Raw genomic sequence first — 9253 nt, 5'->3', positions numbered from 1 at the left:
AAATGTTAAACTAGATTTTATGGGGAAGGCCGCTTTGAAATGTTATAGTAATATATATAGAAGATTAAATGTTAAAGTAGGACTTATCGTATAGTCCTAAAGTGGAAGGTGGTTTTGAATTGTTGTAATAATATATAGATATAAGTTTGGGAGAGGAGAAAAAGGGCAGATTATTGCCAAATTGGGAGTTATAATACTATTATGTTAAACTAGAAGTTACTCTACAATGTTATAGTATAATGGTTTTTTTTTTCTTTTCTGAAATGTATGGATAAAGGGGGATGTTATAATATTAATAATATTTTTAGTAAGTAAAGGTCAGTATTTAGAGGAGGGAGTAAGTAATCTGTTATGAATTAGGTTTTTTGTTACGAAGAAGTCACAGGGGGGGATGGGTGGGGAGGGAGGGTTAGGGAGGGGGAGGGGGAGGGGAAAAAAAGGGGGGGAAATTTGTATTTGAAAACTTTTTCAATAAAAAAAAAGTTAATAGAAATACCTTGTGTTCTGCTCTGGGAAGTCGGGGAGGGGGAGGGGGGGTTGGGTGGGAGGGTTGTGGGAAAACTGTATTTGTTTTACTAATAAAACTTTTTCAATAAAAAAAATTAATTGGAGAATTTTATGGGTAAGGGGTTTTAAATTGGGGAAGCCAAAGATTTAATTTCGTTTTAAAGTATTTTAATATTTGTATTGTGTGTTTTTAATTTTGGCTGTTCACCGCCCCGAGTCCTTCGGGAGAGGGGGCGGTATAAAAATTTTAAAAATAAATAAATAAAATAAATATGAGTTGAAGATGTTTTCAATAAAAATGCCAAATTTACGGGACCGCCTGCTACCACCAATAGCCTCCCACCGGCCAGTACGCTCCCATAGAGAGGGGCTCCTCTGGGTGCCGTCGGCCAAACAATGTCGGCTGTCGGCCCCTAGGGGGAGAGCCTTCTCTGTGGGGGCACCTACGATTTGGAACGAGCTCCCCCCGGAGATACGTAGGATCCCGGATCTGCGCACCTTCCGCCGCGCGCTTAAGACTTTTCTATTTTATCAAGCTGGCCTGGCCTAAATCTTCCCCCTTTTTAAATGTGGAAATTTTAAATTTTTAAATTTTAAATTCGTCTTTTTATAGGGGTATGGGTAAGGCATTTTAAATTGGGGAGCCATTTTAGATTTAATTCTGTTTTAAACGTATTTTAATTGTTTATATTGTATGTTTTTAACTTTGGCTGTTCACCGCCCCGAGTCCTTCGGGAGAGGGGGCGGTATAAAAATCTAATAAATAAATAAATAAATAAAAATAAATTAAAACTCTTCAATTTCCACTGATTTAAATCTACTCCATCCATTTTCTTACTAAAAGTAATTATACTTGGCTTTTCAAATCCCTTGACCTGGTCTGATGATGGGGTTTTAATGGGTTCATTTAAAAATTTTTAGATTTTAGTCTTTATTTTTATTGTGGCTTGTGTTTTATTGTTGTGAGCCGCCCTGAGTCCATTGTGAGATAGGGCGGCATATAAGCCGAATAAAATAAAAATGAATAAAATAAATAATTATACCCAGCTGTACACCTCCACCCCGGACCACCCCAACGATGCCCTTGAAGTGGTGTCCCGGTGCCTGGAGACCGTGCGGGTCTGGATGGGGAGGAACAGGCTCCGACTCAACCCCTCCAGGACTGAGTGGCTATGGCTGCCGGCGTCCCAATATAGTCAGCTGGTGCCATCACTGATTATTGGGGGTGACACATTGGCCCCCACGGAGAGGGTGCATAACTTGGGTGTCCTCCTGGACGCACGGCTGTCTTTAGAAGAGCATATGACGGCCATGGCTAGGGGGGCTTTCTATCAGGTTTGCCTGATACGCCAGTTGCGCCCGTTTCTGGATCGGGACTCCCTATGCACGATCACTCATGCCCTCATTACTTCCCGCCTGGACTACTGCAACGCTCTCTACGTGGGGCTCCCCTTGAGCACTCGGAGGCTCCAACTGGTGCAGAATGCGGCCGCACGGGTACTTATGGGGGCGACATGGCGCTCCCACGTGACACCTCTCGTGCATGAGCTGCATTGGCTTCCAGCGGTCTTCCGGGTACGCTTCAAGGTATTGGTTCTCATCTTCAAAGCACTCCATGGCTTAGGGCCCGGTTATTTACGAGACCACCTTCTGCCTCCGATAACCTCCCACCGGCCAATACGCTCCCACAGAGAGGGCCTCCTCAGGGTGCCATTTGTCAGGCAATGTCGGCTGGCGACCCCCCCGGGGAAGAGCCTTCTCTGGGGGCACCCGCCCTCTGGAATGAGCTACCCCCAGGGATACGACTGATCCCGGACCCCCGTACCTTCCACCAGGCCCTGAAGACTTTTTTTATTTCAGCAAGCCGGGCTGGGTTAAACATTTTTAATTGGAGAATTTTATGGGTAAGGGGTTTTAAATTGGGGAAGCCAAATATTTAATTTCGTTTTAAAGTATTTTAATATTTGTATTGTGTGTTTTTAATTTTGGCTGTTCACCGCCCCGAGTCCTTTGGGAGAGGGGGCGGTATAAAAAGTTTAAAAATAAATAAATAAAATAAATACGAGTTGAAGATGTTTTCAATAAAAATGCCAAATTAAAACTCTTCAATTTCCACTGATTTAAATCTACTCCATCCATTTTCTTGCTAAAAGCTTTTTTTTCATTGCATTTCTTGTTCAAACAAATAATCATGATTTTCACTTTGCAAAGCTGCTGCCTTTTTTTTTAGCTATTCCACAAAGATCTTTAATGTTCCAAGATACAAATGGGCTTATGAAAAAAAAAAAAAAACAACCCACACCGGAAATTTGTTCTTTGTCTGGGTGGCGACCAGATTAGATCCCGGCTTTAAATTACCAATAACAAATTGAATGTTCTTCAGCATTAAAGAATTAACAGTTATTAAAAACAATCCCTCAACAGTGAGAAACACTGTTAGCAAAGTACTCTGAGCTGGAGCGAACCTTTAAAAGGAACCTCTTGGGGGGCTCACCCAGATCCCTCCCCCTTTTAATCCACCCAAGAGTTGTGCCAGTTGGAGCATTTGGTGAAGGGGGAGATCAAGAGGGACCCACTCCAAGGCTGCTGTGATCCTGGGATCGGCCTGATCTCCTCAGTCCTAATTGCCCCACCTTCCCTTTCCCCAAGATCTCCCTCCCTCTGGATCCCTTCCCGCCCCTCTTCCCCCTTCATCCTGAGCAGAATCTGCCATCTGGGAAGGTGGCTTTCCACTTGCAGGCATAGCCTGGTCTGGGGGGGATCTCCCTCCGAAACCCCCCAAATCAGCCCCCTCAGCAAGGATCTCGACATTTTGGGCAGCTTCTCCTTACTGACACCCCCAAATGCGGTGCAATACAACATAAAAACACACAGAAATTAAAATCTCACCCAGGATGTTGCCACATTTGAAAATGTGAAGAAGGGACGGGAAGGAGGAGCCGTTTAGGACATGGGGGGAAAGGAGAGGGAGCACCCCAAATTTGTGACTTTATCTTCTTGATTCTCCCATTCTGACATTTCACGTAAGTTGTGCCAAAACGCTGCAGGCTCCCTCCTTTGCTGCCACCTCCATCCTAGCTCCATCTTCTCTGTTACTCTGAAACATCTGAAGGGGGGAGGGGGAGGCTTCTCCTCTTAATCAACCCCCCAATTAGGTCAATTAAGCAAAATTCCAAAAGTCCCTGGAGATGACATGGGGGAATTGCTGGTCTTTTGCCCCCCTTTCCTCCCAGAAAGAGGCGGGGAATTCTCCCTCCATCCTTTCCTGTCCAATAAATCTCCCCCCACTGTGTGGGTCTGCCTGGGGGGCTGAAAGGGAGGGAGCAAGCCCACCCTGTGTTTTTCCAGCAGACCCTCTGAAAATATCTCCCCTCCCCAGATGGAGGCCTCCCTCCCCTGCCTCTGGATTGACCATCCCGGCTGCTTTGGGTCTGAAGCCAGAATTGGTTCGGGAAGTGGGTGGGGGGATCCCAATGAGGGGAAGAGGCAGGACCCCCTCCTCAATAAGTCCTGCCAGGTGGAGGGGACCCCTCGGAGACCTTCTCTGCTCCCCCTGGAGAGCCTCTTCCGTTGCTTTGAAAATGCTGGAGCTGGAGGGTCTCCTGGGGTCGGCCGGGGCCTCTTCCTCCAGCATTTGAGCCTGTTTGAGTCCCTCACAGCCAGGGGAGTCTCCTGCCCCATTTTGCACCCAATGCCTCTCTCCCTCCCTCCCTCCCTCCATCAGAGCCTCCCCCAGAGAGCAGGGAGGGTCTCCACACAAAGGGTCCAAAGGGGGAGAATTTTGGTCCTTTGGGCCTTGAGTGACATTTCTCCAACCCTCCATCAGTTTGTTTCCTGGGCTCTCCAAGGTCTCCTCGGGAGTCAGGAACTTCCAAAACTTCAGCCACTTCCAGTGGGCCAGAGGACCAAGGGGCTGCCCCACCTGGAGGCTCAGCAATTGGGTGGAGGAGGAGAGTCCCTGAGCTGCCCTGATGAAGAATCGAGGCCTGTTGCCTGCTGGATCCTGGCCAGTTCCTCAGTTCTGCTTCGGAGGAGCCCAAAGCTTCAGGCTGGGGAAGCGAAGCCCAAGCGCCTCTGCAGCTGTTGGGGCTTGGAGAAAGAAACTCTATGTATGTGTATTTGTGTGTGTGTGTGTAGCTGGGGATGGCAGAGAAAACTCAGAGAAAATCGCAATATTTGGGGGTTGGAAGCATGAAAGGGGCCCAGAGGTTCTGCCTGGGTCAGGTGAGCGATGGAGGCCCCACAGAGGCTGCCTGGATCTGGGGCCGACTCTGTGCAACTGGCTGTGTCCAGATATACAACTGTGGGGCAGATTCGGACTCTGCCGCCTCCTTCAGCTGCTGGGGGGGACCTGGCTCTGGGCTGCTGAGGCTGGTGCTGGGCCAGGGGGGAGTTTGACCCCTCCAGCCAGGAAAGGATCCAGGCCACCTCTGGACCCACAAAGCTCTTTAAACAGGATCTGGAATTCAGGGTCTGTCTAAGCCGCCTTTGCGTAACTCACAGGAACCTGAATCTCCCGCAAAGACTAGAAAAACGGTTTTCTATGGATGTAGTGAAAGAGGAGTAGAAGAAACAGAAGGTCTGTTTGGGGGATAATATGGGGGGTTGGGGGGGAAGAGAAGGCATCTATATGGTTGATGCTATAACCATATAGTTGAGAGTATAGGATTACTGTAGTTCACAGAATTTCTATTAAAATTCCAGGCTATTTTATAAATTATAAATGAATTGCTTGGATTGATATACCGTCCACCCATCCATCCTTTCACTCTTCTTAAAATAATATTGAAACCTTTTCCGAGGAAGAAAATCCACTCAGATCCTCTGACACATAGCCATGGATATGGATTTTTCTTCTTCTTCTTCTTTTGGGAAAATATTTCCTTCAGCTCCCCTCCAGAAGAACGGAGCTAATCTCAGAGGATGGATTCTTAGGACGGAGTTTCAGGGCTGATGTCAAGAAAAATGAAGTCCAAGGCATCCTTCCTTTTCAAATCCATTTTATTAGGCATGCGTTAAACTGGAAAGGACTCGGTGTGAGTCCAATTCTGAACCGGATCCGGAATTACACCCAATAAAAGCAAAAGTTTGAAACTTCCCCCCTGAATCACAACCTCCAATCAATCCTCAGTCCAACAGCCCAGGGACCCCAAGCTCCACCTTCAGCCAGCTGAGGCATCTTCTTTCAACGCTACCTAGACACAACGTTCCCCCTTCTCTTTTCACCCCCACGTACAGCAGTTAGAATTTGGGCAGCCTGAGATGGTTTTTGAAAGCAGCTCCTACAAGCCCAAGCTCATAGAGAAAAAAGAATACAAAGGCTACAGGAACATTTGGAAACGATATTTCTCTCCAAAGGAAGTGGGGCGAAGGAAGGGAGCGGAGACCACACAGAGACTCCCGCCTCTCTTGCCCTCGACCCCTTTCCCCACTTCTGGGGTCCCAAACCCATCTCCCCCCTCCCCCCTCCAGGAGCACTGACTCCCAGACCCTCCCCTCCCCACGACGAGCCCCCTCCTTCCCCCCTTCGCTTCCGGGGATCCCGGCCAGCGCCCCACCAGCAGCATCAGGGGGAGCCCAGCAGAGCCCATGGATGCTGCCCCACAAGCGACCCCAAAGGGAGAGGAGAAGGACGCGGAGACTCCCAGCCCCAGAGGTGGGTGTGGATGGGAGGGGGGTCTGTTTTCCTCGGACTTCGGAATTGGGAGTGGCCAGAAAAGCTGAAGGACCAATGAGATGTCTCCCTTCTGACGCGTCATCGGTCTCCGGGCAGTCGCCCTCGCCTTCACCCGATGGAGGAGAGTTCCTTGCAGAGAGAGAAGCGGAGAAAGTGGGAGGGGGGCCGTTCAGTCTTGGGGGGCCGTAGCTCAAGGGGGGGTTCACGCCAGCCCTGGAGGGGAGTACGGACTTCCTTTTACCTCCCCCCCCAGATCCTGCCTGGAGGGGCTCTGCTGGGGATGAATAAAGGGGAATCCCTCCCTCCCTCCCCCCATCCACTGTATCGAACTCCGTGGGAGGAAAAGCTCTCCTAGCCTCGCTCTGAAGTGAAGGAGTAGAAACTATGACAGAAGGAAAAAAGAAATAAGATAAAAATGCCCCCCCCTCCGCCACCGCTTGCACAGATGACCTGGAGCAGCCCCCCATTCCTGCGCAGCCTCCAAAGGGCCCTGCTGCTGCTCAAGGAGCCTCTTTCCTCTCCTCTTCCCAGCTGAGCGGAGGGCAAAAAACGGCCCCCTCGGAGACCGGCGCCAGGATGGATTCACCCTCTCTCAGCTGTAGCCCTTTGGCCTCCCAGCCCCTCCCTGACTCTGGGGCTGCCCCCTCCGCCCCTGGGGGGTTCGTTCCCTTGTCCTCCTTAGTCAGCCCCCCCAGTCCCCGTGTCAGGGCCCCCCCCTCCCCCGAATTAGCTAGAAACAGCCCGGAGGCCCCTTTCAGAGAAGGACCAGGCCCCCCCCGGGGGGCAGTTTGGGAACCTAAGCGGACGTCTAGTCCACCCCTCCATGCACCCAGAGGAAAGTCTGGCTGAGGATCGTGAAGAGAGCAAAGAAAGTGGAGGGTCCCTTCTGGGCCTGCCCTGAACCCCCCCTTGAGCTGCAGCCCCCCAAGACTGAAGGGATCCCCCTCCCACTTTCAGTTTCGCTCTCTGCGCCGAAGTCTCCCTCCTCCTTCAGGTGACGTCACAAAGGACTCTGCCTGGAGACCGATGACGCTCGAGCAGGGAGAATTCCCGTTGGTGCTTCAGCTCCTTCTGGCCCCTCCCAACTCAAAGGTCCGAGAAAAAGACACAAAGGCACCTTCGTTCCACGCGGAGATTCTGCCGTCGGAAGAGCCGCTGCGCTGGGTGACAAGGGGGGAGCGAGGTAGCGAGGACAGGCAGACACCCCCCAATCCGAAGGGACCCTCGGAAACCCCTCAGCTAAACCAGGGAGAGGCGCCGCTTCGCTTCGGGGCAGAAAAAGGCGACTCTTCTCCTTGAAACCCGCGTTTCTCTTCCTCGGAAGGTCCCTCCACCCCCCCCTTTCCTTTCCTTTCCTTTCCTTTCCTTCTGTGGGTCAGGATCCTCCTTTTCCTTTCAAAGCGGCCCCGAACGGAGACCCCGGATTAAAGTTTGGCCGTTTCTCCTCCGCCTCCCGCTCCTTTCCCCGGAGACCTTCCACAAGGGCTGGACTAGATGGCCTCCAAGGTCCCTTCCAGCGCTCTTCTCTTCTGACTGCAGGCCGTTGTTGCTTCCGCCCGTCAATCAACCTCCTTTCTTAAGCAGCCTCCATTTTCTTCCCTTCCTGGAACTGGACCTGATTTTTCTTCCGACACTCTCAGGGGATAAAATAGAAACCCCCGACTGGAAGCGGCAACCGAAGAGGTTTAACGTGGAGGAAATAGGCAGCTGCTGTCCAAAGGAAGAGGGAGACACGGAGACAAACTTTTACTTTTACTTCCCTATAAACGTATTTAAGAGTCGCAGCAGAGAAGACAGTCGGGAAGATCCTGAGGTAAATCTTAAACGGCGCCCAGAAGGAAAAGGCGGGAAAATGGGAAACGCCCCCTTTCCACCGCAGCGACCAATCAGAGCGCAGATCCCCCCAGGCGGGAGCCCTCCCTCCCTCAGCCACAGCGGGGTCTTCAGGACCATTCTGCCCTTTCCTTCTTCAGCCGTTAAATTGGACATTTTCACATTTAAAGTGTTCAAAGGAAAGAGAGATAAAATGACTTTGCTTTTGTGTATTAGATTGAATTGTCAGGCTGGAATGGCTTTTTTTAAAAAACCTTGCACTGTGCTAAAAAAGAAGTCAATGTCTTTTTTCCCCTTTTTTCTCTTGTACCTCAGACTTTCTTTTCCTGTCTTTCTCCTTTTCCTGATTTCCTATTTCTATTTTTCTTTGTGTTTTGTATAATAAATAAGATCTGGAGACTCTAGAAAGAGTGCAGAGAAGAGCAACAAAGATGGAGGCTAAAACATAAAAAAAAACAGTTGTTGGAACTGGGTATTTTCTAGTCTGATGAAAAGAAGGAGGAGAGGAGACATGATGGTATCTTCCCATATCTCAGGGGCTGCCAGAAAGAATATTGCTTTTTTCTTTTCTATTCCATTCCATTCTTCTCTTCTCTTCTGTATTCTATTCCATTCTTCTCTTTTCTATTCTATTCCATTCCATTCCATTCCTCTCTTTTCTTTTCGATTCTATTCCATTCTTCTCTTTTCTATTCTTCTCTTTTGTATTGTATTCCATTACATTCTTCCCTATTCCATTCTTCTCTTTTCTATTCCATTCTTTTCCATTTCATTCTTCTCTTCTTTCCTATTCCATTCCATTCCATTCTATTCTCTTTTCTATTGTATTCCATTCTTCTCTATTGTATTCCATTCTTCTCTATTCCATTCTATTCTATTCCATTCCATTCCATTCTTCTCTTCCATTCTTTCCTATTCCATTCCATTCTTCTTTTCTATTCTATTCTATTCCATTCTTCTCTTTTCTATTGTATTCCATTCCATTCCATTCTTCTCTATTCTATTCCATTTTTCTCTATTCCATTCTTCTTTTTCCTATTCTATTCCATTCCATTCTTCTCTATTCCATTCTATTCTATTCCATTCTTCTCTTTTCTATTCTATTCCATTCCATTCTTCTCTTTTCTATTCTATTCCATTCTTCTCTTCTTTATTATTATTATTTATTTATTTTGTCGCATTTCTATGCCGCCCAACTCCCAAGGGACTCTGGGCGGCTTACAACAAAGAATAAGA

The sequence above is a fragment of the Pantherophis guttatus genome, chromosome 2 (genome assembly GCF_059756535.1).
Source record: "Pantherophis guttatus breed Tessera chromosome 2, ASM5975653v1, whole genome shotgun sequence".
Lineage (NCBI taxonomy): Eukaryota > Metazoa > Chordata > Lepidosauria > Squamata > Colubridae > Pantherophis > Pantherophis guttatus.
Note: the sequence above shows the minus strand (reverse complement) of the source record.